The 24,605-nt window shown below is 44.6% G+C and overlaps 1 long non-coding RNA gene across 2 annotated transcripts; it reads left to right on the top strand.

Moving 5' to 3' along the window:
- Positions 1–1,262: 1,262 nt before the first annotated feature.
- LOC139273554 (uncharacterized) lies at positions 1,263–24,553 on the top strand. 2 transcript variants are annotated; one of them, XR_011595182.1, is made up of 5 exons: positions 1,263–1,343; positions 2,125–2,211; positions 8,405–8,519; positions 16,791–16,879; positions 23,486–24,553. It is a non-coding gene; the product is annotated as an uncharacterized lncRNA (long non-coding RNA). The 2 variants fall into 2 exon arrangements; XR_011595183.1 differs by lacking the exon at positions 8,405–8,519.
- Positions 24,554–24,605: the final 52 nt, after the last annotated feature.

Raw genomic sequence — 24,605 nt, forward strand, 5'->3', positions numbered from 1 at the left:
TGCAGTGGAACTAAATTACATAACCAGTGGGAAGTTGTTTAAACTTTGCCGCCTCTAGGCCAGGTCCACGATCACCCCAACCTCTGTCGTTGAGCTACAGCACGCAGATGACACCTGCGTCTGCACACATTCTGAAGTTGAACTCCAGGATATAGTCGATGTAGTTACTGAGGAATTCAAGAGCATGGGCCTTACGCTAAACATCTGAAAGACAAAGGTCCTCCATCAGCCTGTCCTTGATCCACGGTGCAGCCCTCGACAACATGGATCATTTCCCATACCTCGGGAGCCTTGTATCAACAAAAGCAGACATTGATGACGAGATTCAACACCCCCTGCAGTGTGTAAGTGCAGCCTTCGGCTGCCTGAGGAAAAGAGTGTTCGAAGACCAGGCCCTCAGGTCTACCACCAAGCTCGTGTTCTACAGGACTGTGGTAATACCTGCCCTCCTGTATGGCTCAGAGGCATGGACCATGTACAGCAGACACCTCAAGTTTCTGGAGAAATATCACCAATGATATCTCCGCAAGATCGTACAAATCCCCTGGGAGGGCAGGTGCACCAATATCAGCGTCCTTGTCCAGGCTAACATTCCCAGCATTGAAGCACTGACCACACTCGATCAGCACCGCTGGGCAGGCCACATAGTTCACATGCCAGACACGAGACTCCCAAAGCAAGTGCTCTATGCGGAGCTCCTTCATGGCAAATGAGCCAAAGGTGGGCAAGGGAAACATTACAAGGACACCCTCAAAGCCTCCCTGATAAAGTGCGACATCCCCACTGACACCTGGAAGTCCCTGGCCAAAGACGGCCCTAAGTGGAGGAAGTGCATCCGAGAGGGCGCTGAGCACTTCAAGTCTCATCGCTGAGAGCATGCAGAAACCAAGCGCAGGCAGCGGAAAGAGCGTGTGGCAAACCAGTCCCACGCACCCCTTCCCTCAACGACTGTCTGTCCCACCTGCGACACAGTCTGTGGCTCTCGTATTGGACTGTTCAGCCAACAAAGAACTCACTTCAGGAGTGGAAGCAAGTCTTCCTCGATTCCGAGGGACTGCCTATGATGATGATAATGATAAACATTCTCTGTCCTTGCTCCCCAGGCCCAGTTCCTTTGCTCAGATTCTGCTAAAAGTAAATTGGGAAAAGTTCACTTTGATTTTTAAAGGCTGAATTATTGCAGAGAGCTGCGCATGCGGGGATAAGCCCCGCCCCCTGTGTCGATTTCCAGTGAGCAGAAGAGCGCATGCGCCCTCCCCTCCCCCAGCCTGTGAGCGCCATTCACTCAGTGAGCGGAAGCAGATGGTTTAAACAGCCGGGAATGGAGACACCGAGGTCCCGCGGTAAGGCAGCGAGCAGCAGCCTCCTTACATCAGCACATCGGTTTGGGAGCGTGTCCGCAGATGGGCTCAGAGATCGGCACTGAGTCCGGGGGAAGTTCAGGGGGAGTCGGGGTCTGTGTATAACAGGCGGAGTGGAGCAAGAACTGGTCTCAGTGCGTGGAGTGAGTGGGGGAAGGGAGAGACCATTCTCGGGCTGTGTGTGGACAGCGTGTGTCCCGGGTAAGGGAGACAGAATGGGAAAGATCTGCTGTTTACAATCATTGCTGCTTTCTCCCTGCAAACCAGTAGTGAACGTTCCTGCTTTAGTTCCAGTCTCACTGTGTTTGTTGTCATTGGACAGCGAGCAGTGGAAGCACAGCCGGACACTGAGGATTTATACAAGGAGCATCTATTGCAGGCACCGGGTGAGAAATGTGAAGGACACGTTTTAAACAGCGGCTCTTTGTTTTTGGTTGAACGGTTAGTGCCCTGGGAGAGGGGAGCAGCAATCTGAGCTGTGTAAAAGTCCGTGCTCCATCGGGTAGTCCCATTCCTGAAGCAGGGCAGGGGTTGGGTTGTGTCTGGATGTCAGTAAATTGCTGTAAATCTGCCCAACACACTTGGTATGCAGAAGCTGAGTGCTGCAGTACTGCAGTGGAGTCAGACACTGACACTGTTTGTATCGCTGGCTTCCCTTTGTGAATGTTCATAATGAATATTAAGTGAACGATTACATTCATCACTTTAGTCTTTTCTACCTCTCCTGTTCTTGAATGATCAGAGATACATTTTCTTCTTACAGGCAAGGAATTGAAGGAACCGGAAATGTGAAGTTTCTTCCACCTGAGACATTTGGAACAGTGTAACCAGCTGCTTGTAAACACAGTAGGTACGGTACCTATCACAGTGTCATCATCACAGCAGTCCCTTGAACGAGGGTAACTTGCTTCCACATGAGTTCACAGATGTTTCAATGAAGGACCCGATATTCCAGTCCTGAACTCCAATTGAAGGGTGGAAGATGCCTGTGCCTGGTTTGTTTTAACGTGTGGTGACCGTTGCAAATCAACCACCACATGGGCTTGACAGAGCTCGGCCTTTATCCAGTGGCAAGGGTTAACCAAGATGACTGGAGACCTGCTCTGCTGCACGGATCTAATGCGCACACATATCACAGTGTGGGCTGGCCCATTCTGCCCTGGGCTTCTAGTGTGCAGGTACACAGACAGGTTATCCGAATTAAACATGTTTGTGGTGCTGAATGGCCTCCTCCTATTCCTGTGTAACAGGCCCGAGGGGGTTAATAGTCACCTCCTGTTCTCAATTTAACAGACTGGAGATACTGAGTGGTCTTCTCATGTTCCTAATGTAATAAACACGAGGGACATAATGGCTTCCTCCTGTTCATATGTAACAAGGTCTAGGGGCAGAATGGCCTCCCCCTGTACCTTTGTATCAGGCTAGAATGGGATGAATGGTCTCCTTTAGTTCTTATGTAACAGGTTCCAGGGGCTGAATAGCCACTTCTATTCCTGTGTCACAGACTCCAGGGGCTAAATAGTCTCCTCCAGTTCCTATGTAACAAGCTCGAGGGGCTGAATGCCCTCCTCCTGTTCCCCTGAAACAGTCCCACGGGGATGAATGCTCTTGTCCTATTCCTAATGTAACAGACCCGAGGGGCAGAATTGCTTCCTCCTACTGCTTTCTAACTCCAATTGCTGAATAGCCCTCTCCAGTTCCTAATGTAATCAGCTCGAGTTGCTGTATGGCCTCCTCCAGTCCCTATATGATATCCTCGAAGGGTTGAACGGCCTTCTCCTGTTCCCATGTCACAGGGTCAAAGGGCTGAATGGCCTGCTTGTGATCCTAATTTAACATGCTTGAGGGGCTGAATATCCTCCCCCAGTTCCTATATAACATGTGCGAGGGGCTGAAAGACCTCTTCCAATTCCTTTAACAGGCTGGAGGTGCTGAATGAGCACCTCCTGTTCCTGGTTAACAGTTCCGAGGGGTGGAATTGACCTACTCCTGTTCCGATGTAACAGACCCAAGGGACTGAGGGTCTTCTCCTGTTCCTAATGTAAGAAGCACGAGGGGATGAAAAACTTCCTGCTGTTCCCATGTCACAGAATCAAAGGCTGAGTGGTCTGCTTGTGTTTCTAATGTTAGAGAGGCTGAATTTCCTCTTCCCATATAACAGAATGGAAGGGCTGAATGGCATCCTCCTGATCCAATGTAACAGGCTCGAGGGGAAGAATAGCCTCATCCTGCTCCTGTCTAACAACATTCAGTGCTGAACAGCCACCTCCTGTTCCTGTGTAATAAGTTAAATGGGATGAGTGGCCTCCTCCAGTTGCAATATAACATGTACGACTGGCTTATTGGCCTCTTCTAGTTCCTATAACATTGTCGGTGGGCTGAATGGCCTACTCCAGTTCCTACATAACATGCTTGAGAGTCTGAATGGCCTACTCCAGTTCAGATGTGAAAGGCTCCAGAGGATGGATGGCCTCCTCTATTCCTGTGTAACAGTATCCAGTCGATGCATCGCCTCCACCAATTCCTTTATAGCAAGGCTGTGGTTCTGAATGCCCACCTCCTGTTTCTATGCAACAAACTTGAGGGTCTGAATGGCTGCCTATTCATTTGTAACAGGTTTGAGGGGCTGAATGGTGTCCATCTATTCCTGTAAAGCAAACTCCAGGGCTAAAAGGCCCACTCCAGTTCCTAATGTAACAGAGTCGAAGGGCAGAACGGCTTACTGTTCCTGTGTAACAGGATCCAAGGACTGAATGGGCCTCCTCCACTTCTAATGAATGGCCTCCCCCTGTTCCAAATGTAACAGACACGAGGAATTGAATGGGCCTCCTCCAGTTCCAATGTAACAGGCTCGAGGGACTGAATGGTCTCCTCCTGTTCCTTATGTAACAGACTCGAGGGACTGAATTGCCTCCTCCTGTTCCAATGTAACAGACTCGAGGGACTGAATGGCCTCCTCCTGTTCCAATGTAACAGACTCGAGAGACTGAATGGCCTCCCCCTATTCCTTATATAACAGGCTCATAAGAACATAAGAATTAGGAACAGGAGTAGGCCATCTAGACCCTTGAGCCTGCTCCGCCACTCAACAAGATCATGGCTGATCTGGCCGTGGACTCGGCTCCACTTACCCGCCCGCTCCCCGTAACCCTTAATTCCCTTATTGGTTAAAAATCTATCTATCTGTAATTTGAATACATTCAATGAGCTAGCCTCAACTGTTTCCCTGGGCAGAGAATTCCACAGATTCACAACCCTCTGGGAGAAGAAATTCCTTCTCAACTCGGTTTTAAATTAGCTCCCCTGTATTTTGAGGCTATGCCCCCAAGTTCTAGTCTCCCCGACCAGTGGAAACAACCTCTCTGCCTCTATTTTGTCTATCCCTTTCATTATTTTAAATCTTTCTATAAGATCACCACTCATCCTTCTGAACTCCGAGTAAAGACTCAGTCTACTCAATCTATCATCATAAGGTAACCCCCTCATCTCCGGAATCAGCCTAGTGAATCGTCTCTGTACCCCCTCCAAAGCTAGTATATCCTTCCTTAAGTAAGGTGACCAAAAGTGCATGCAGTACTCCAGGTGCGGCCTCACCAATACCCTATACAGTTGCAGCAAGACCTCCCTGCTTTTGTACTCCATCTCTCTCGCAATGAAGGCCAACATTCCATTCGCCTTCCTGATTACCTGCTGCATCTGCAAACTAACTTTTTGGGATTCATGCACAAGGACCCCCAGGTCCCTCTGCATCGCAGCATGTTGTAATTTCTCCCTATGCAAATAATATTCCCTTTTGCTGTTTTTTTTCCAAGGTGGATGACCTCACATTTTCCGACATTGTATTCCATCTGCCAAACCTTAGCCCATTCGCTTAACCTATCTAAATCTCTTTGCAGCCTCTCTGTGTCCTCTACACAACCCGCTTTCCCACTAATCTTTGTGTCATCTGCAAATTTTGTTACACTACACTCTGTCCCCTCTTCCAGGTCATCTATGTATATTGTAAACAGTTGTGGTCCCAGCACCGATCCCTGTGGCACACCACTAACCACCGATTTCCAACCCAAAAAGGACCCATTTATCCCGACTCTCTGCTTTCTGTTAGCCAGCCAATTCTCGATCCATGCTAATACATTTCCTCTGACTCCGCATACCTTTATCTTCTGCAGTAACCTTTTGTGTGGCACCTTATCGAATACCTTTTGGAAATCTAAATACACGACATCCATTGGTACACCTCTATCCACCATGCTCGTTATATCCTCAAAGAATTCCAGTAAATTAGTTAAACATGATTTCCCCTTCATGAATCCATGTTGCGTCTGCTTGATTGCACTATTCCTATCTAGATGTCCCACTATTTCTTCCTTAATGATAGCTTCAAGCATTTTCCTCAAGACAGATGTTAAACTAACCAGCCTATAGTTACCTGCCTTTTGTCTGCCCTCTTTTTTTTAAACAAAGGCGTTACATTAGCTGCTTTCCAATCTGCTGGTACCTCCCCAGAGTCCAGAGAATTTTGGTAGATTATAATGAATGAATCTGCTATAACTTCCATCTCTTTTAATACCCTGGGATGCATTTCATCAGGACCAGGGGACTTGTCTACCTTGAGATCCATTAGCCTGTCCAGCACTACCCCCCTAGTGATAGTGATTATCTCAAGGTCCTCCCTTCCCACATTCCTGTGACCAGCAATTTTTGGCATGGTTTTTGTGTCTTCCACTGTGAAGACCGAAGCAAAATAATTGTTTAAGGTCTCAGCCATTTCCACATTTCCCATTATTAAATCCCCCTTCTCATCTTCTAAGGGACCAACATTTACTTTAGTCACTCTTTTCCGGTTTATCTATCGGTAAAAGCTTTTACTATCTGTTTTTATGTTTTGCGCAAGTTTACTTTCGTAATCTATCTTTCCTTTCTTTATTGCTTTCTTAGTCATTCTTTGCTGTCGTTTAAAATTTTCTCAATCTTCTAGTTTCCCACTAACCTTGGCCACCTTATACGCATTGGTTTTTAACTTGATACTCTCCTTTATTTCCTTAGTTATCCACGGCTGGTTATCCCTTCTCTTACCGCCCTTCTTTTTCACTGGAATATATTTTTGTTGAGCACTGTGAAAGTACTCCTTAAAAGTCCTCCCCTGTTCCTCAATTGTGCCACCGTTTAGTCTTTGTTTCCAGTCTACTTTAGCCAACTCTGCCCTCATCCCACTGTATTCCCCTTTTTTAAGCATAGTATGCTCGTTTGAGACACTACTTCCTCACCCTCAATCTGTATTACAAATTCAACCATACTGTGATCACTCAATCCGAGAGGATCTTTGACTAGGAGATCGTTTATTATTCCTATCTCATTACACAGGACCAGATCTAAGATAGCTTTCTCCCTTTGTAGGTTCTGTAACATACTGTACGAAGAAACAATCCCGTATGCATTCTATGAATTCCTCCTCAAGGCTACCCTGTGCGATTTGATTTGACCAATCGATATGTAGGTTAAAATCGCTCATGATTACTGCTGTTCCTTTTTCACATGCCTCCATTATTCCCTTGATTATTGTCTGCCCCACCGTGAAGTTATTATTTGGGGTCCTATAAACTATGCCCACCAGTGACTTTTTCCCCTTACTATCTCTAATCTCCACCCACAATGATTCAACATTTTGTTCATTAGAGCCAATATCGTCTCTCACAACTGCCCTGATATCATCCTTGATTAACAGAGCTACCCCACCTCCTTTCCCTTCTTGTCTATCTTTCTGAATTGTCAGATACCCCTGTATGTTTAATTCCCAGTCTTGGCCACCCTGCAACCATGTTTCTGTGATGGCCACCAAATCATACCCATTTGTAATGATTTGTGCCATCAACTCATTTACTTTGTTTCGAATGCTGCGTGTGTTTAGGTAAAGTGTTTTAATACTCGTTTTTAAACCATGATTTTTAGTTCTGACCCCTCCTGCAGCCCCTTTATATTCATACATATTGTCCCTTCCTATCACCAGGTTCGAGGGACTGAATGGCCTCCTCCTGTTCCAATGTAACAGGCTCGAAGGACTGAATGGCCTCCCCCTGTTCCTAATGTAACAGGCTCGAAGGACTGAATGGCCTCCTCCTGTTCATTATGTATGAGGTTCGAGGGACTGAATGGCCTCCTCCTGTTCCTAATGTAACAGGCTCGAAGGACTGAATGGCCTCCTCCTGTTCATTATGTATGAGGTTCGAGGGACTGAATGGCCTCCTCCTGTTCCTTATGTAACAGGCTCGAGATACTGAATGGCCTCCTCCTGTTCCTTATGTAACAGACTCGAAGGACTGAATGGATTCCTCCTGTTCCAATATAACAGACTCGAGGGACTGAATGGCCTCCCCCTGTTCCTTATGTAACAGACTCAAGGGATTGAATGGCCTCCCCTGTTCCAGTGTAACAGACTCGAGGGACTGAATGGCCTCCTCCTGTTCCTTATGTAACAGGCTCGAGGGACTGAATGGCCTCCTCCTGTTCCTTATGTAACAGGCTCGAGATACTGAATGGCCTCCTCCTGTTCCTTATGTAACGGACTCGAAGGACTGAATGGCTTCCTCCTGTTCCAATATAACAGACTCGAGGAACTGACTGGCCTCCCCCTGTTCCAGTGTAACAGGCTCAAGGGACTGAATGGCCTCCTCCTGTTCCTTATGTAACAGACTCGAGGGACTGAATGGTCTCCTCCTGTTCCTTATGCAACAGGCTCGAGGGACTGAATGGTCTCCTCCTGTTCCTTATGTAACAGGCTCGAGGGACTGAATGGCCTCCTCCTGTTCCTTATGTAAAGGCTCGAAGGGATGATTTTCCTCCAGGTTCCATGTGCTGAAAGGCCTCCTCAAGTTCCAAGATCCAGGGACTGTTCTTCCCCGTTGTTTTGGAAATAGCATCGGGCAGTAAACAGGAGCTCAATGCTTCTTGCCCGCCAGCTCTCTGATCGGGCTCCTCGCACTGATTATGTTTTATCATCTCGCTCAAACGTTCCCAAATGTTGCTTTCTTTTCCATCACCTCTAGGGTTATTAGCCAAGTTTGCATCGAGCACATCGTGATCTCACCAGTAACAGCACTTTCCCGACGGTTATCCACGAGGCTGCTTCTGACATTTTCTTCTGTGTAAATGTTAACCACCGTAAGTAACTGAAAAGTTTCATTTCTACAGCAACAACAAACACTTGCATTTATGACAGATACCGAATAAATCCCACACTCACTCCCTGTACCCCTGACTGATAGATACAGAGCGAATCCCACACTCACTCCCTGTACCCCTGACTGATAGATACAGAATGAATCCCACACTCACTCCCTGTACCCCTGACTGACACATACAGAGTGAATCCCACACTCACTCACTGTACCACAGACTCAGATACAGAGTGAATCCCACACTCACTCACTGTACCACAGACTCAGATACAGAGTGAATCCCACACTCACTCCCTGTACCCCTGACTCTCAGATATAGAATGAATTGCACACTCACTCACAGTACCCCTGACAGCTATGGTTTATATCATGTACTAATAGCTCGTCTCTACTCCAAATATTTCTGAATCTCATTCATCCAATATAATGCGAAAAACTATTGTCTGTTGGGGTAGTCTCTGATCTGTAAATTTCACAGATGTAGGATAAAACAACTCGCATACCAGGAACTGACAGGTACAGAGGAAACACCCACTCACTTACCCCAGAATGAGAGATACAGAATAAAACCCACACTCACATACCAGAAACTGACAGATACAGAATAAAACCCACACTCACATACCAGAAACTGACAGATACAGAATAATACCCACACTCACATACCACAAACTGACAGATACAGAATAAAACCCACACTCATATACCGGAAACTAACAGGTACAGAGGAAACACACACTCGCTTACCCCAGATTGAGAGATACAGAATAAATCCACATTCACATTGCACAAACTGATATATAAAGGTAAAAATCCACACTCAGATACCAGAAACTGACACCCCGCACATCTACCACAAACTGACAGGTACAAAAAAAACACAATCACATCCCAGAAACTGACAAGTACATATTAATTCCTACATTCACATAGCAGAAACTGACAGGTACAGAATGCAATCCACACTTAGATATCAGAAAGTGACCAGTGCAGATTAAAACCAAAGTCACATATCAGAAACTGACAGGTACCAATTAAATCCGAAACTCCCATGCCAGAATCTGATAGGTACAGAATGCAATCCACACTCTGATCCAAAAAACTGACAGATACTGGTCAATATCCACATTCACATGCCAGAAGCTGACGATATAGGTTAACGTACACACTCATCTACCAGAAACTGACCAGTACATGATAAAACACACACTGACATAACAGAAGCTGACAGATACAGATAAAGACCACACTCAGATACCAGAAACTGACAGATACAGAATAAAACCCACACACACATACCAGATACTGACCGACTGACAGAAATGAAGGACAGTATCCAACTAAAAACAAGGGCGTACAAAGTGGCCAAAACTAGTGGGAGGACAGAAGACTGGGAAGCTTTTAAAAGCCAGCGAAGAATGACTAAAAAAATGATTAAGAAAGGGAAGATAGACTATGAAAGTAAACTAGCACAAAATATAAAAACAGACAGCAAGAGTTTCTATAGGTATATAAAAAGGAAAAGAGTGGTTAAGGTAAATGTTGGTCCCTTAGAGGACGAGACCGGGGAATTAGTAATGGGGCACATGGAGATGGCAGAAACTCTGAACAAATATTTTGTATCAGTCTTTATGGTAGAGGGCACTAACAATATTCCAACAGTGTATAGTCAAGTGGCTATAGTGGGGAGGAGATGGTACTCAGTAAGGTAATGGGATTAAAGGCAGATAAATCCCCTGGACCTGATGTCTTGCATCCGAGGGTCTGAAGAGAAGTAGCGGCAGGGATAATGGATGCATTGGTTGTAATTTACCATAATTCCCTGGATTCTGCGGAGGTCCCAGCAGATTGGAAAACTGAAAATGTAACGCCCCTATTTCAAAAAGGAAGCAGACAAAAAGCAAGAAACAATGAACCAGTTAGCCTAACATCTGTGGTTGGGGAAAATGTTGGAGTCCATTATTAAAGAAGCAGTAGCAGGACATTTGGATAAGCGAAATTCGGTCAGGCAGAGTCAGCATGGAATAATGAAGGGGAAGTCATAGAAACATAGAAAATAGGTGCAGGAGTAGGCCATTCGGCCCTTCGAGCCTGCACCACCATTCAATAAGATCATGGCTGATCATTCACCTCAGTACCGCTTTCCTGCTTTCTCTCTATACCCCTTGATCCCTTTAGCCATAAGGGCCTTATCTAACTCTCCCTTGAATATATCCAATGAACTGGCATCAACAACTCTCTGCGGTAGGGAATTCCACAGCTTAATAACTCTCTGAGTGAAGAAGTTTCTGCTCCTTTCAGTCCTAAATGGCTTAGCCCTTCTCCTTAGACTATGTCCCCTGGTTCTGGACTTCCCCAACATCGGGAACATTCTTCCTGTGTCCAACCTGTCCAGTCCCGTCAGAATTTAAAATGTTCGAGATCCCCTCTCATCCTTCTAAATTCCAGTGAATACAGTCCGAGTCGATCCAGTCCCTCGTCATATGTCAGTCCTGCCATCCCGGGAAGCAGTCTGGTGAATCGTCGCTGCACTTCCTCAATAGCAAAAACATCCTTCCTCAGATTAGGAGACCAAAACTGAACACAATATTCCAGGTGAGGCCTCACTAAGGCTCTGTAGAACTGCAGTAAGACCTCCCTGCTCCTATACTCAAATCCCCTAGCTATGAAGGCCAACATACCATTTGCCTTCTTCACCACCTGCTGTACCTGCATGCCAAATTTCAATGACTGATGTACCATGACACCCAGGTCTCGCTGCACCTCCCTTTTTCCTAATCTGCTGCCATTCAGATAATATTCTGCCTTTGTGTTTTTGCCACCAAAGTGGATAACCTCACATTTATCCACATTATACTGCATCTGCCTCGCCTTTGCCCACTCACCTAACCTGTCCAAGTCACCCTGCAGCCTTTTAGCGTCCTCCTCACAGCTCACACTGCCACCCAGCTTAGTGTTATCTGCAAACTTGGCGATATTACACTCAATTCCCTCATCCAAATCATTAATGTATATTGTAAATAGCTGGGGTCCCAGCACTGAGCCCTGCGGTATCCCACTAGTCACTGCCTGCCATTCTGAAAAGGACCCGTTTATTCCGACTCTCTGCTTCCTGTCTGCCAACCAGTTCTCTATCCACGTCAGTACATTACCCCCAATACCATGTGCTTTAATTTTGCACACCAATCTCTTGTGTGGGACCTTGTCAAAAGCCTTTTGAAAGTCCAAATACACCACATCCACTGGTTCTCCCTTGTCCACTCTACCAGTTACATCCTAAAAAAATTCTAGAAGATTTGTCAAGCATGATTTCCCTTTCATAAATCCCTGCTGACTTGGGCTGATCCCAACACTGCTTTCCAAATGTGCTGCTATTTCATCTTTAATAATTTATTCCAACATTTTCCCCACTTCTGATGTCAGGCTAACCAATCTATAATTATCCATTTTCTCTCTCCCTCCTTTTTTAAAAAGTGGTGTTACATTAGCTACCCTCCAGTTCAAAGGAACTTATCCAGAGTCGATAGACTGTTGGAAAATGATCACCAATGCATCCACTATTTCTAGGGCTACTTCCTTAAGTACTCTGGGATGAAGACTATCAGGGCCCAGGGATTTATCGGCCTTCAATCCCATCAATTTCCCTAACACCATTTCCCGCCTAATAAGGATTTCCTTCAGTTCCTCCTTCTCACTAGACCCTCGGTCCCCTAGTATTTCCGGAAGGTTATTTGTGTCTTCCTTCGTGAAGACAGAACCAAAGTACTTGTTTAACTCGTCCGCCATTTCTTTGTTCCCCATTATAAATTGACCCGAATCTGACTACAAGGGACCTACGTTTGTTTTCACTAATCTTTTTCTTTTCACATATCTATAGAAGCTTTTGCGGTCAGTTTTCACGTTCCCAGCAAGCTTCCTCTCATACTCTTTTTCCCATCCTAATTAAACCCTTTGTCCTCCTCTGCTGTATTACAAAATTCTCCCAGTCCTCAGTTTGCTGCTTTTTCTGGCCAATTTATATGCCTCTTTCTTGGATTCAACACTATCCTTAATTTACCTTGTTAGCCAGTGTTGAGCCACCTTCCCTGTTTTATTTTTACTCCAGACAGGGATGTTGAAGTTCATCCATGTGATCTTTAAATGTTTGCCATTGCCTATCCACCGTCAACCCTTTAAGTATTACTCGCCAGTCTATTCTAGCCAATTCATGTCTCATACCATCAAAGTTACCTTTCCTTAAGTTCAGGACCCTAATCTCTGAATTAACTGTGTCACTCTCCATCTTAATGAAGAATTCTACCATATTATAGTCACTCTTCCCCAAAGGGCCTCGCACAACAAGATTGTTAATTAGCCCTTTCTCATTACACATCACCCAGTCTATGATGGCCAGCCCTCTAGTTGATTTCTCGACATTGGTCTAGAAAACCATCCCCAATACACTCCAGGACATACTCCTCCACCGCATTGCTACCAGTTTGGTTAGCCCAATCAATATGTAGATTAAAGTCGCCCATGATAACTGCTGTATCTTTATTGCACGCATCCATAATTTCTTGTTTGATGCTGTCCCCAATCTCACTACTACTGTTTGGTGGTCTGTACACAACTCACAACTAGTGTTTTCTGCCCATTGGTATTCCGCAGCTCCACCCATACCGATGCCACATCATCCAGGCTAATGTCCTTCCTTACTATTGCATTAATTTCCTCTTTAACCAGCACTGCCACCCCACCTCCTTTTTCTTTCTGTCTATTCTTCCTAAATGTTGAATACCCTTGGATGTTGAGTTCCCAGCCTTGGTCACCCTGGAGCCATGTCTCCGTGATGCCAATTACATCATATCCGTTAATTGCTATCTGCGCAGTTAATTCGTCCACCTTATTCCGAATACTCCTCGCATTGAGGCACAGAGCCTTCAGGCTTGTCTTTTTAACACTCTTTGTCCCTTTAGAATTTTGCTGTAATTTGGCCCTTTTTGCTTTTTGCCTTGGGTTTCTCTGCCCTCCACTTTTACTTTTCTTCTTTCTATCTTTTGCTTCTGTCCCCATTCTACTTCCCTCCATCTCTCTGCATAGGTTCCCATCCTGCTGCCATATTAGTTTAACTCCTCCCCAACAGCACTAGCAAGCACGCCCCCTAGGACATTGGTTCAGATCCTGCCCAGGTGCAGACCATCCGGTTTGTACTGGTTCCACCTCCCCCAGAACCGGTTTCAAAGTCCCAGGAATTTGAATCCCTCCCTTCTGCACCACTCCTCAAGCCACATATTCATCTGAGCTATCCTGCGATTCCTACTTTGACTTGCACGTGGCACTGGTAGCAATCCTGAGATGAATACTTTTGAGGTCCTACTTTTAATTTAGCTCCGAGCTCCCTAAATTCGTCTTGTAGGACCTCATCCCGTTTTTTGACAAATTTGCTGGATTTCTTTGAGGATGTAACGAACAGGGTGGATAAAGGGGAAGCAGTGGATGTGGTGTATTTGGACTCTCAGAAGGCATTTGACAAGGTGCCACATAAAAGGTTACTGCACAAGATAAAAGTTCATGGGGTTGGGGGTAATATATTAGCATGGATAGAGGATTGGCTAACTAACAGAGAACAGAGAATCGGGATAAATGGTTCATTCTCTGGTTGGCAACCATTAACTAGTGGGATGCCACAGGGATCAGTGCTGGGACTCCAACTATTTACAATCTATACTAATGACTTGGAAGAAGGGACTGAGTGTAACATAGCCAAGTTTGCTGATGATACAAAGATGGGAGGAAAAGCAATGTGTGAGGAGGACACACAAAATCTGCAAAAAGACATAGACATGCTAAGTGAGTGGGAAAAAATTTGGCAGATGGAGTATAATGTTGGAAAGTGTGAGGTTATACACTTTGGCAGAAAAAAATCAAAGAGAAAGTTATTATTTAAATGGAGAAAGATTGCAAAGTGCCACAGTACAGCGGGACCTGGGGGTACTTGTGCATGAAACACAAAAGGATAGTATGCAGGTGCAGCAAGTGATCAGGAAGGCCAATGGTATCTTGGCCTTTATTACAAAGGGGATGGAGTATCAAAGCAGGGAAGTCTTGCTACAGCTATACAAGGTTTTGGTGAGGCCACACCTGGAATACTGCATGCAGTTTTGGTTTCCATATTTACAAAAGGATATACTTGCTTTAGAGGCAGTTCAGAGAAGGCTCACTAAGTTGATTCCAGGGATAAGAGGGTTGACTTATGAGGAAAGGTTGAGTAGGTTGGGCCTCTACTCATTGGAGTTCAGAAGAATGAGAGGTGATCTTATCGAAACGTATAAGATTATGAGGGGGCTTGACAAGGTGGATGCAGAGAGGATGTTTCAACTGATGGGGGAGACTCGAGCTAGAGGGCATGATCTTACAATAAGGGCCACCCATTTAAAACTGAGATGAGGAGAATTTCTTCTCTCAGGGTTGTAAATCTGAGGAATTCGCTGCCTCAGAGAGCTGTGGAAGCTGGGACATTGAATAAGTTTAAGACAGAAATAGACAGTTTCTTCAATGATGAGGGGTTATGGGGAGCGGGCGGGATAGTGGAGCTGAGTCCATGATCAGATCAGCCATGATCTTATTGAATGGCGGAGCAGGCGCGAGGGGCCATATCGCCTACTCTTGTTTCTATTTCTTATGTTGTTATCATACAGAATAAAACCCATACTCACATGTCAAAACTTGACAGGTACACAATAAGTCCCAACTTACGTAGCAGAGATTGACAGGTGCAGAATAAATCTCACAATCACTTCACAAAAACTGACAGGTACAGAATAAAACACACACTCAAATACCAGAAACAGAGAGTTACAGAATAAATCCCACATTCACATAGCAGAAACTGACAGGTACAGTATGAAACCCACATCCATGTATCTGAACAATAATATGCAAGTAAAACCCATACCTGCCTATTAGAAACTGACAGCGAAACACTCACACACCAGAGACTGATGGAATGAGTAAAACAGTTTAGGCACTCTTACCCCAGTGTCAGGCTCACACAATCGTTTTTTCAGTAATTCGGATGATAACTAATATGCTCTCAATGTGGCCCATTTAATTAGTGATAAAAGCAACTTGTGAAACAATCCCATTTTTGCTAATTTAATTTGAGACAAAAAGATGGTCTGAGCATGTGCTAAATATATGCTGCTCCTCCCCTCCCCACACAGTGCTTAAACCGACGGGAAGGGCCTATGCGAGCTCCCCTCCCCCAGCTCTGTCAGCAGCTGCCGTTTCCTCTGTGCTCGGCTGATGATCGTTGAACACATCAGGGAGCGGAGATACCCCGGGCCCGAGTAAGGGAGCAAACAGCAGCCTCCTTACAGCAGCTCATCACATTGGGACTGTGTCCACAGATGGGCTTTGAGTCGGGGTAAGTTCAGCTTTAGTCGGGGGCTGTCTGTAAGAGGCAGAGTGGAGCAGGAACTAGTTCTGGAACATGGAGTGAATGGGGGAAGGGAGAGGCCATTTTCGGGCTGTGTGTGGACAGTGTAAGGTAACAGTGAAAGTAAATCACCTCGCTCTTTCAAATCATTGCTACTTTCTTTCTCCAAATCAGTAATAAATGTTCCTGATTCAGTTCCAATCTCAGTGTCTGTTGTTCTTGGACAGTGAACAGTGAAAACACAGCCTGAGAGTGAGGATGTGAGGAGTTTCACAAGTGCATCTATTGCAGGCATCAGGAGAGGAGTGTGACAGGAGACACTTCAAAAATGGGTTATTTTGTTTTGGTGCATTGAATTCTCAGAACAGTGTTGCTGATGATCGAGAGATACATTGTCGCTCCCTCCGATACATCGGGTAACTGGGACATTCTGTTAATGACACAGGTCCGCAACTCGGTTCCAATAGACTGAGAACAATTGTTGTACAGCCCAGGTACCTGTGGTTATATTCCAGGAAGCAATTCAGAATTTTACAGGTAGTTCCATGGGAGTGGGAGATATAAACCTGGACAGTGCCAATCGGGTGTTCCCATTCATGGACCAGTGCTGGGTTTTGGTTGTGTCTGGATGCTGATAACTTACTATAGAACCATCCTACACACCTGGTGTGGTGAATCTGAGTGCCACTGTACTGCAGTGAGGTCAGATGACACAGATTCCTCTCTCCAGATACTTTACTTTATTATAAACAAACACATTAATTATAAATCTTTTTATATTCTCTCCATCACCTGTCCATATCATAACTAATAGTGTTCTCCTATTATTATTCTCAGAGCAAAATACTTCACCAAGCCGGAATAAATTTGATCTTTCCTCAACCCGGAACACAAGGAACAGTGCAGGCAGCTCCTTCTCACACACAGTAAGTACATTATCACTCACAGAGCGCAGAGACACAGAACTGACCTCAATCATATTGTCACAGGCAGCAGAAGCTGTCAGTCCCACAGTGATCCGAATTTGCAGAGTTACATTATGAACCCCACAGTCACTTGGAGCAGTACAATAATATGTTATTTCAAAGTCCAATCATATCGCATTGAAAGGCAGATCCAATTTCACTCCCTTACTCATGCACACAAACAGATAGACACTGACACAGTGTCAATCCACACTGGTGTCTGTACACTGACTCTCAAACCCAACAGCTAACATACAAAAGCAGAGAAATGGAGGTAATGGACTGAACCAAACCTTCTCCTGAGACAGTCATCGATAATCGCAAGCTATCATCCGCCTTCAGCAGGTGGAGAAGGAACCAAATCCAACAGTAACACAGAGCAAGAATAGCTCAGTACAAGAGACTGTCAATTATATAATGAATCTCACACTCGCACATCACCAGTCTAACAGATACATAATCAATCCCACACTCTCACACATCACCAGTCTAACAGATACATAATCAATCCCACACTCTCACACATCACCAGTCTAACAGATACATAATCAATCTCACACACGCACATCACCAGTCTAAAAGATAAATAATCAATCCCACACTCACACACATCACCAGTCTAACAGATACATAATCAATCCCACACTCACACATCACCAGTCTAACAGATACATAATCAATCCCACACTCTCACATCACCAGTCTAACAGATACATAATCAATCCCACACTCTCACATCACCAGTCTAACAGATACATAATCAATCCCACACTCTCACATCACCAGTCTAACAGATACATAATCAATCCCACACTCTCACATCACCAGTCTAACAGATACATAATCAATCCCACACTCTCACATCACCAGTCTAACAGATACATAATCAATCCCACACTCACACATCACCAGTCTAACAGATACATAATCAATCCCACACTCACAAACAGTACCAGAGACTGAGAGAAACATAATGATTCATACACTCAGACACATTGAATGACAGATTGAGAGAGAATCATAATCACTTCCAGTACCTGAGATTGACTGACCGTGAAACTCACACTCCCAAACCAGGCCCTTACAGCTACAGACAAATACTCACATTCGCATACCAGAGACAGATAGTTGGAGAGTGAACTCCAGTCACTCACCAGAAACTGACAAGTACGGAAAAAAAACACTTTTGCATTCCAGAGACCGATAGATACAGAGTAATACCCACACTTACATTCCAGAGACTGATAGATACAGAGTAATACCCACACTCGCATTCCAGAGACTGATAGTTACAGAGTAATACCCACACTCACATTCCAGAGACCGATAGATCCAGAGTAATACCCACACTCACGTTCCAGAGACTGATAGATACAGACTGAAAATAACACTCATAACAAAAAACTTACAGGTTCTGATTAAAACCCTTACTCAAATATCAGAAACACAGATACAGAATAAAACCCACACTCACTTCCCAGAGATGGACAGATACAGAATAAAACACATACCAGAGAGTGACAGATAGAGAGTAAAATCAGCACTCACCTGAAAGTGACTGTCTGATTCAATGTCAAACCCACAATACCACATCTGTACCAGACACTTAAAGGCACAGAATGAAATCAACATTCATATAATAGCAACTGATAGGTACAGAAAACATACACACATTCACATACCAGTGACAGACAGGTAGACTGCACACTCACATAACAGAAACTGTGATATAGAGAATATAACCCCACTCATAACAGAAACAGACAGGTACAGCTAAAAAGTGCCACACTCACACACAAGAGACTGACAGTGAAATCCACATTCATACTTGAATAAAACCCACATGCACATCCCAGAGACTGACATTCACAGATTAATACCCACACTCACATACCATAGACTGATTGATACAGAGTAAAACCCACACTCACATACCATAGATTGATGGATACAGAATAAAACCCACACTCTCATACCATAGACTAACAGATACAGAGTACAACCCACACTCTCATACCATAGACTGACAGATACAGAGTGAATCCCACACTCGCATACCATAGACTGACAGATACAGAGTGAATCCCACACTCGCATACCATAGACTAACAGATACAGAGTAAAACCCACACTCCCATACCATAGACTAACAGATACAGAGTACAACCCACACTCTCATACCATAGACTGACAGATACAGAGTAAAACCCACACTCACATACCATAGACTGATGGATACAGAATAAAACCCACGCTCTCATACCATAGACTGACAGATAAAGAGTAAAACCCACACTCACATACCATAGACTGACAGATACAGAGTGAATCCCACACTCGCATACCATAGACTAACAGATACAGAGTAAAACCCATACTCACATACCATAGACTGACAGATACAGAGTAAAACCCACACTCACACCAAAGACTAATAGATACAGAGTGAAGATCACACTCACATCCCAGAGAATGACAGCTGTAGAGTAAAATCCACACACACATAAAAGTGAGTGACAGATAAAGAATAAAACGCACACTAACATCCCAGAGAGTGAAAGATACAGACAAAAATACACATTCATGTTACCGAGATTGACACATACAGATAATACCCAAACCCATATACCAGAAACTGACAGATACACAGAAATACCCACACTCAAATCCCAGAGACTGACAGATAAAGAATAAAACTCACACATACATCCTCGAGAGTGATAGATACAGACTGAAATATGCACTCCCTTACCAGAAACTTGGAGGTATTGTATTGATTAAAACACTTACTCATATAACACAAGCTGACAGGTACAGAGTAAAATCCACACTCATAAGAGATACTGAAAGGTGCAGAATGAAACAACAATATCAACTTATAGTTTCTAGCATATAAATATCAGGTACAGGACAAAACCCACACTCGCATACCAGAAACTGGGAAACACAGAATAAAACCCACACTCACATACCAGAAGCTGACAGGTACAGAGTAAAACCCACACTCACATCAGGGAAACTGAAAGGTGCAGAATGAAGCTCCACTCAAATACCAGAAACAGAGAGGTACAGACAAAAGCCCATATTACCTGAAACTGACCAAGAGTAAAACCCACACTCACCTACCAGAGATTGAAATTTACAGATACAATCCACACATATACCAGAGACTGAAAGGTAGAGTGTGAAAATCTCACACACACACCAGTAACTGACAGATACAGATTAGAACCCACACTCACATATCAAACACTGAAAAACAAAGAGTAAAACCGCACTCACAAAGAAAATCAACACTCAAATACCAAAAGTTGACAGTGCTGGAGGAAAACCCACAATGACAGAGTAGAAACAGTCATGGACAGAGTAAAATGCACACTCACATTTCAGAAACTGATAGGTACAGAATACAGCTCGCATTCACATAACAGAAACTGACTGGGATAGAGACATCGCAAATTCATCATCATAGGCAGTCCCTCGAAATGAGGATGACTTGCTTCCACGCCAAAAAGGGATGAGTTCACAGTTTTTTCAGTGAAGGACCTAATATTCCAGATCCCAATCTACATCTTGAAGGGTGGAAGATGCCTGTGCGTGGATTTTTTTAACATGTGGTGACCGTTGCACACCAGCCACCACATGGGCTTGACCGAGCTAGGTCTTGGTCCAGTGGCAAAGAGGAATCGCAAACTAACATACCAGAGACTGACAAGTATAGAGTAAAATCCACACTCACACAACAAAAACTGATATATACAGAGTAAAATTCACACTCACATACCATAGACTGAGAGATAGAGTAATACCCACACACAAATATCAGAAACAGACAGGCACAGGTAAAACCCACACTCACATATCAGAAAATGACAGGGACTGTGTAAATCCAACACTCACATACCAGAGAATTTCAGATACAGAATGAAACCCACACTCACTTACCAGTAATTGACATGTACAGAGTGAAAACCTCTCTTCCATACCATAAACTTACAGGTATAAAGGAAAAGCCACACTTGCTAACCAAAGACTGACCGATACAAAATAAATACTACACTCACTGGTAGGCATAGTCTATAGGCCCCCTAACAGTAACTACACTGTTGGATGGAGTATAAATCAAGAAATAATGGAGGCTTGTAAAAAATAAATGGGAATAATCATGGGCAATTTTAATCCTCATATTAATTGAACAAACCAAATAGGCCATGGTAGCCTTGAGCATAGCGTGTATCTGGGATAGTTTCCATAAACGGTACATTGTGGAACCGACCAGGGAGCAGGCTATCTTAGATCTGGTACAGTGTAATGAGAACATAAGAACATAAGAAATAGGAGCAGGAGCATGCCATTTGGCCCCTCAAGCTGCTCCGTTATTTAATAAGAACATGGCTGGTCTGATCATGGACTCATCTCCACTTCCTTGCCCGCCCTTCATAACCCTTTATTCCCTTATCACTCAAAATACTGTCTATCTCTGCCTTAAATATATTTAATGACCCAGCCACCACAACTCTCTGGACAGAGAATTCCACAGATTTACAACCCCTCACCTCAGTTTTAGATGGGCAACCCCTTATTCTGAAACTATGTCACCTAGTTCTAGATTCACCCTATGAGTGGAAATATCCTCATTGCATCCACCTTGTCAAGCCCCCTCATTATCTTATGTTTCAATAAGATCAGCTCTCATTCTTCTGAACTCCAATGAGTATAGGCCCTTCATAATCATCATCAACCCCCTCATCTCCGGAATCAACCTAGTGAACCTTCTCTGAACAGCCTCCAATGCAAGTATATCCTTTCTTAAATAAGGAGACTAAAACTGTATGCAGTACTCTAGGTTTGGCATCACCAATACCCTGTCCAGTTGTAGCAGGACTTCTCTGCTTTTATACTCTATCCCCCTTGCAATAAAGGCCAACATTCCATTTGCCTTCCTGATTACTTGCTGTACCTGCGTACTAACTTTTTGTGTTTCATGCACAAGGATGTCCAGGTCCCTCGGTACTGCAGTACTTTGCAATTTTTCTCCATTTAAATAAAAATTTGCTTTTTTATTTTTTCTGCCAAATTGGACAACCTCACATTTTCCCACATTATACTCCATCTGCCAAATTCCTGCCCACTTACTTAGCCTTTCTATATCCTTTTTCAGATTTTGTGTGTCCTCACAACTTGCTTTCCCACCCATCTTTTAATCATCAGCAAACTTGGTTACATTACACTCCGTCCCTTCATCCAAATCATTAGTATAGATTGTAAATAGTTGAGGCCCCAGCACCAATCCCTGTGGCACTAGTTAATGTTTGTCAACTGGAAATTGATCTATTTATCCCGACTCTCTGTTTTCTATTAGTTAACCAATCCTCTATCCATGGTAATATAATATCCTCAACCCGTGAACTTTCAACTTGTGCAGTAACCTTTTATGCGGCACCTTATCGAATGCCATCCAGAAATCCAAATACACCACATTCACTGGTTCCCCCCTTTCCCACCCTGCCCATTACATCCTCAAAGAACTCCAGCAAATTAGTCAAACATGATTTCCCTTTCATAAAACCATGCTGACTCTGCTTGACTGAATTATGCTTTTCCAAATGTCCTGCAACAGATGTTGGGCTAATTCGTCTTGTAACACTGTTGTGAAGCACCTTGGGACATTGTACTAAATTAAAGGTGCTATATAAATAAAATATATTATTAATAAAGGAAAGCTACAGGTTTGTGCGCTGCCATCGAGATTCATGGAGCTTTAGCACCCATGTGTGGCCATCTTTGCAAAAGAGCAATGTGTGGGCAGGGCTTCAGGGTCCCAGTGAACCCAGCCAGAGTCAGCACCTTCAGGGGAGGAGAGCGAGGGGCACCAATGAGTGTAGAACTGAACCCAGCCAGAGTCAGCACCTTCAGGGGAGGAGAGGGAGGGGCACCAATGAGTGTAGAACTGAACCCAGCCAGAGTCAGCACCTTCAGCAGAGGAGAGGGAGGGGAACCAGTGAGTGTAGAACTGAACCCAGACAGAATCAGCACTTTCAGGGGAGGGAGAGGGAGAGGGAGAGGGAGAGGGAGAGGGAGAGGGAGAGGGAGAGGGAGAGGGAGAGGGAGAGGGAGAGGGAGAGGGAGAGGGAGAGGGAGAGGGAGAGGGAGAGGCACCAGTGAGTGTAGAACTGAACCCAGCCAGAGTCAGCACCTTCAGGGGAGGAGAAGGAGGGGCACCAGTGAGTGTGGAACTGAACCCAGCCAGAGTCAGCACCTTCAGGGGAGGAGAGAGAGGGGCACCAGTGAGTGTAGAACTGAACCCAGCCAGAGTCAGCACCTTCAGGGGAGGGGAGGAGAGAGAGGGGAACCAGTGAGTGTAGAACTGAACCCAGCCAGAGTTGGTGGTGAAAACTGGGTGCGGAGGATAAGCTGTCTTCAGACATTCGATGTGTTTGAATTTCAGGACAGGGAGGATGGAGAGTGTATGGGATGGGGATTTAGAGCTTTGGAGGAACACGGGAGGCAAGAATGTTCCATGAAATCTAGAATTGTTTGTTCTTAATTTCTGTCCTGTACTTACAGTAATGATTTTTGTAAACTCCTTTTCCGGGGTATCAGAAGGGCAGGATTTGCAAACGGGAAACTCAAACCAAACATCAGATCAAGATCTGACAGAGTCACTCGATTCCTCAGGACCTGAATATCATCGGCCTTTGAATGTGGAAGGAGAAATGTTTGTGGGAACAGATTTCAAACATCAGTGTGAGTGGAAAAGCACGGAGACACACTCACCCGAGGGGGAGTGTTCCAGTGCACTGACTGTGGAAAGAGCTTTAACCAGTTACACAGCCTGAAAAAACATCTCACCTTTCACAGCGGGGAGAAACCATATAAGTGTTCTGTGTGTGGACGAGGCTTCAACTGATCAACCTGGAGCGACACAAGGACAACCACACCATGAAGAAACCGGGGAATGTGGGGACTGTGGGAAGAGATTCAGATCCCCATCTGAACTGGGAAAAAAGTCACACTGCGAAGAGGCTGTTCATCTGCTCCGTGTGTGGGGATCGATTCACTTGGTCAAGCGACATGTTGACACACCAGCGAATTCACACCGGGTTGAGACCGTACACTTGCCCCGTGTGTGGGGAGGGATTCACTTGTTATTCCAACCTTCTAACTCACCAGCGAATTCACTCTGGGAAGAGCCCGATCACCTGCTCTTTGTGTGGGGAGGGATTCGCTCGGTCATCCCATCTAATGGTACACCAGCGAGTTCACACTAGGGAGAAGCTGTTCACCTGCTCCGTGTGTGGGAAAGAATACGTTCGGTCATCCTACCTGCTAAGACACCAGCGAGTTCACAAGTGATTGCAGGGTTTGGATTCTGCTGTTATCCCAGACTGAATCATGTCCATTCTGACAGTTGTGGTTTCTTTCTGCTGATATTGATGACCCCGAACTGGGCTGGAGTTTAATATTCTGGATATTTGACCATTTAATAAACGGGAAAAGGGTCAGATAAAAATAATGCTGATTGTGTTTGCATCCATACTTAACTCTTTTTAAAGAGATTCCTTCAAATACTGGAAGTTGCAACAAATGGAGCTAAACTTTGTTAACAATTGATAATAAAATGAATTGAATCTGCGGGTTGGTTTTGGTTTTCTCTGGGATGGAGCCAGACATGATGTTCCTTGAA

This window comes from Pristiophorus japonicus, chromosome 9 (assembly GCF_044704955.1).
Source record: "Pristiophorus japonicus isolate sPriJap1 chromosome 9, sPriJap1.hap1, whole genome shotgun sequence".
Taxonomy (NCBI): Eukaryota; Metazoa; Chordata; class Chondrichthyes; family Pristiophoridae; genus Pristiophorus; species Pristiophorus japonicus.